This window comes from Siphateles boraxobius, unplaced genomic scaffold (assembly GCF_051911475.1).
Source record: "Siphateles boraxobius isolate OS27281-9 unplaced genomic scaffold, OSU_SipBor_1 111, whole genome shotgun sequence".
Lineage (NCBI taxonomy): Eukaryota > Metazoa > Chordata > Actinopteri > Cypriniformes > Leuciscidae > Siphateles > Siphateles boraxobius.
The window spans coordinates 1889477-1894572 of record NW_027508713.1 but is presented as its reverse complement, the minus strand read 5'-3'; the positions used below and the strand labels follow the sequence as shown (position 1 = coordinate 1894572).

The following is a 5096-nucleotide window of genomic DNA, read 5'->3' as shown; positions in this document are numbered from 1 at the left end:
TGAGGGCGGAGCTTCAACAGGATGAGGGTGGAGCTTCAGGAGGATGAGAATGGAGCTTCAGGAGGGTGAGGGCGGAGCTTTAGAAGGGTGAGGGCGGAGCTTCAGGAGGATGAGGGCGGAGCTTCAGTAGGATGAACGCGTATCTTCTAGAGGATGAGGGCGGGGCTTCAGGAGGATGAGGGCGGAGCTTCAGGAGGTCAAGTCCGCAGGAAGCAGATGGAGGACAAACTTGAACTTAAACAGGTTACAGTTGAGCAAAGATAACAAGCTAAAAGGATATTTAAACTGTAATGAACAGGATTTATTCTGCAGTCCCTTCATTAGTGATTAATTTCTGTGTACCGGTTAAAATAAAAAATAAAATAAAAAAATTGGTTCCTTATGTCATCCCGCAGTGACGTCACAATGCATTTTTCTAACAACTCGGTGTCATGTTATATAAATGAAACATTCAAACAGAGTAATTTGTGTCAATGCATATTGAAACATTCAATCCAACTGTGTGAATGCATATTGCTTATTGCTTTTCATTCACTTAAGTTAATAGTGTTTGTGGTCACAGTTTCAACACCAGCTTAAAGACATTACAGACATTAATGCACAAACACGGATGTTTTACATGTCTAAAGTATATAGAAATAATAAACCAGTCTTATAAATTCATTAATGTAGCTTAACAACTACATGCACAATAAATTCACATTTATTTGTATAGTGCTTTACGCAATGCATATTGTTTCAAAGCAGCTTTACAGAAAATGCATGAGTCTACATTACAATTTAAAGTGTACAGTACATCACTACATGACATAACTGCTGCAATGGGATGCCAGTCATTTAAAAATAACATAATAAAGGCAATAAAGTATTTAAGCTAATGATAACTTTCCAAGTCTGTTCTTGTGCCATGTGCACAACTGTAACTGCATTGAACTGATTAATGCTTACTAACATCTTTATCAGTGCTTTATTTTTATGCAAACACACATTTAATTGAATAGAATTGAGCAGTTTGCCTGCTTTTCTTCATCAGTGTCATTGAGCACCGTAGATCTTTTGGATGCCTTTTTTTTTGTTCTCACCATTCACTAAAATCTTTATTCAAAACTGAGATTTTCTTTAAAGCTTTACAATAACATCTCATTTATCTATATAAGAAACCACATTAGTTAACATGAAAAACTTTTGTCTTCGGCCTTGAATAGCAGTGATCAAACTGAGCGTGCTCTGCAGCATTTCACAACCAGAAAACTAATTATTATTGTTTATCAGTGTGACTGTACAATAAGTGTGTTCACATTTTGTGTTCCGTAAAAGAAGAATATTAATAAAGCTCACCAGAAAACACTTGGTTCTGATGAGACCAAGTTTGATTTCACATCAATCTTTGTGGTGGCAAGAAAGTGAAAATATTTTTTATATTCATTATTTCATTGTATTTGTAGTCAAGGGAGAGAGAAATATGAAGTTATCCAGTGAGTTCAACCAAAATCACTGGAACGCACATTCTGTGGAAGATTCCCAAAGCATTTGAGTGCAGCAGTATAAGATAGTTTGTTTTAAAGTATGGTGCAGAATCTTTCCAAGAATCCCAGGTCCTCTGAGGGGTTTTGTGTATTTCTAGGCATCTGGATTATGGTATTACTAGTCTGTGTTTCAGAAGGCTCACTGTCGTCTGAAACACTGGATGGTATAGTGATCGAAGTGGAATTTGGTCTGACTGTGTTTGTAGTTGGAGGGCTGTAATTGAAGACAGGTGTTGGTAAGAAAGGCTCTATATATGTATTATAATCCATCTCCTCCAGAAACGTATCTAAACACATCCTCTTGATGTTCATGAGAAGGCCTCTGGAGATCCGGTAAGTGGCGTTTGGATCGTAGTTTAAGCGGTCGTGGTGTTGAGTTGCATAAACTCTATGAAACTCCTCCTCATCGTAGAGACTGACAATGATGCGGTCTGTGTTGCTGTTGTGCTGGCCAGTAGAGTTGTCTTTTGAGACGTATTTAGGAAGTTCTTTAGCTTTGGGGTATTTTTTAACGTTCAGATTTCCAACCACATAGTATGGGAAATCTATGTCTGGGAGAAGTTTATCCCCATATTCGTCATATCTGTTCTCAAAATAGTGAAAACCGAAATCTCCGTCGGCTGGGTCACATTCAGAGAGCATGACATTGTCATTGCCAAAAGAAACACAGTCTTTGGCAAACCAGTAGAGGAGACTGAGTCCGTGTCTGGGCCGGGGTTGGCCAAACCCTGAGTCTCTCAGCTGGGATAATTCATTTAATGTTTCCATCATGGTCCTGTACCTTAGGAGGAGAGAGGTATATATATATATATATATATATATATATATATATATATATATATATATATATATATATATATATATAGGTATCTATTAAGATACAAGATCATATTTCTGAGAAGTATTCCATTAAATACAGTAATGACACTGAGGACACATTTCAATTAAGTAAGCAATGAGATACTTCATTTAGTGGGTATGTGTTCAATAAGCAAAATATTGAACACAGCCATGAAATATTGAGTTAGAATTATTTTAACTTATTTCAGAGTGTGTTATTTATTAGTTAGAATTATTTTAACTTCTTTTTGTCACAATCCAGGCTCGAACTCGGGTCTCAGGTGTGGTGAGCTGAGAGATCTACCACTAAGCCACAGACGAGGAAGAAAAAAGGTACTTTGTAAGTCAAAGGTAATCCAACAAAAGAAAGAGGTATTACTAACAGTAGTGATAATGAAAACAGTCACAGGAGAGAAATAAAATAACTCCACGAGGGGAGAAAACAAAAAAAATCAAGAACACCTTAGCTTGGATAGCTTGGAAGGACACAGCAGGAGACGCATAGCCAAGACTCAGAAACCGAGTGAAGAACAAGGGGAAGAACAGCTAAAATACACTAGGGGAAACAAGGCACCTGGATAACGCTAACAAGGACACACGAGGTTAAGGCCGAGGGGAACACAGGTGACCTCTAGAGGCCTGGAGACACACAACAGGAGACAGGATGCGGACAATTTCAGAGGGTGTTATTTATTAGGGTATTAAAATATTTGAGTAAAAGTACTTTACTATTAAAGTATTATTTTACGTTTTTTTTAATCGAATACTTGTACTATCATTCCTAAATTTACCAGGAAAAAAATAAGACTTTGTAATTTTTACAATTTCATGTAGATTTAAAAGTACAAAGTCATATGTCATCATGACTTGCATCTTTCCATAATGATTGGAAATGAATTTTTTCTAATTCTCAATCATACGTACATAAAATACATTTAAATAAAATAAAATACATACATTTGACTTTCCTTTTTTTAAACAGCCAATGACTTGTAATGCAGTGTAAGTACAGATAAGGTGCATTTTCTAGAAGAATCGGGTTATACTTTCCCCGCCATCATCGTCATTCCAAACCTACATGACATTGTTCAGTGGATCACGTCATTATTTCCAAATATCCAGCCACTGTAAAATCACCTGCTGACAGGTTTCAGGTTTCAGGGTATTGGTTTTAGCCCCTGATGTTACTAGACAGTGTTAAGGGTACATGTTGCAACATGTAAAGGGCCCCTAATTTGTTCCCAAATATTGTATAAAGTTAAAACAAGACAAAAAGAAGGAGAAAAAAAACTGAAAAGCTTTACAACAGAAGCCACAAGAGAAGAAAAATAAACAAAGAGAAGTCTCCTTGTGTAAGTCTCAATTCTCAGCGTGTGATTGGTTGGTCACAAGACAGGCAGCGATTGGCTGGAGCAAATGGAAATGCAAATGGAGCAAAGGCTTAATGTCTCGTAATAATCTGAGTCTTACATAATCAGAACAATGATCACATGGATGACCAGTTTAACAGGTTTCTTAAATGAGAAAACTTGAAAAAATGATTTAAAAAGTTAATATAAGTGTTTACTTTTTACTTTTAAATACTTTAGTACAATTAAATGTGGACACTTTTTTACTTTCAAATATGTTTTTGGCTGTGAGTGAAATGTTTGCCATCTGTACTTTTACACACCCAAATTTTTTGAAGATTCTTAAAAAGACCATTTAAATGTATAAAACAACTGGCCAAACAAAGTATACACTCCAACATTACAGTATTTATTTATAAATCAATATTAAGATGATTATTAATATCGTTCTGTTTCTTTAAAAACTTTTTCAGTATATCAGTCTAAATAATACGCTGCATTCATCCTAGTCCAGTTTTACAGTCTAACCATTTTGACCAGTCAAAAAGTTCTTCAGAGAGACATAGTCTAATAAATAATCTTGTTTAAAATACCATTAGTATTTCTTTCAAAAGTGAAACAGAAAATTAGATCATACCTCTTTACAAATGAATTAAACCCTCCTGTTGTAGAATAACAGATAAGCAGGAAGACTCGCTCACTATCTGAGTGTTACGCCCTCAGGCGACAGGCGTATGTGTTTTACTTTCTCTCTGTGTGTTTTCTGTTGCAGGATTCTGCCCCCTATTGGTTCACCATTTGCATTTGCTCCAGCCAATCACTGCCAGTCTTGTGACCAGCCAATCACACACTGAGACTTGAGACTTACACAAGGACTTACACTCTTTGTTCTGCTTGTGGCTTTTGTTGTAAAGCTTTTCAGTTTTTGTTGTTGTTGTTGTTGTTGTTTTGTCTTGTTTTAACTTTATAAGGAATTTGGGAACAGGGTTTGAGATACGTATTCTCTTGTTTGGTGGGTGTGTGAAAAATGTCCGCCCAATCAGCAGCAACATGTGTATAGACCACGCGGTATTAAAGAGACGGCTCACACAACGGGTCCAAGTAAAGTCGTTTACAAATGTGTCCTGACGCTCGGCATACGCAACAATTGAAGATATTAGAAGACATGTTTGTCATAAGAGTTTTATATTAAAAATATAGCATATCAACAGTGATCAGCAATAATGATAAGCCTAATACTCACAATAAAAATAATAAGGTCATATAGATCATAACCCCAACTCTCGGAGGTGAGAAGTGGATTATCCTTCACCTGAAATGTTTGTCTTTTCATCCTGAAATGCGAGGCAAATGTTGGATCACAATAATTAGGAAGCACAGT

The 5096-nt window shown here is 36.2% G+C and overlaps 1 long non-coding RNA gene across 1 annotated transcript; it reads right to left on the bottom strand.

Annotated features, from left to right (window-relative positions):
- Positions 1-655: 655 nt before the first annotated feature.
- Positions 656-4443, bottom strand: LOC143706660 (uncharacterized). The gene is made up of 2 exons (XR_013193010.1): positions 4353-4443; positions 656-2307 (listed from the first exon to the last, which is right to left on the bottom strand). It is a non-coding gene; the product is annotated as an uncharacterized LOC143706660 (long non-coding RNA).
- Positions 4444-5096: the final 653 nt, after the last annotated feature.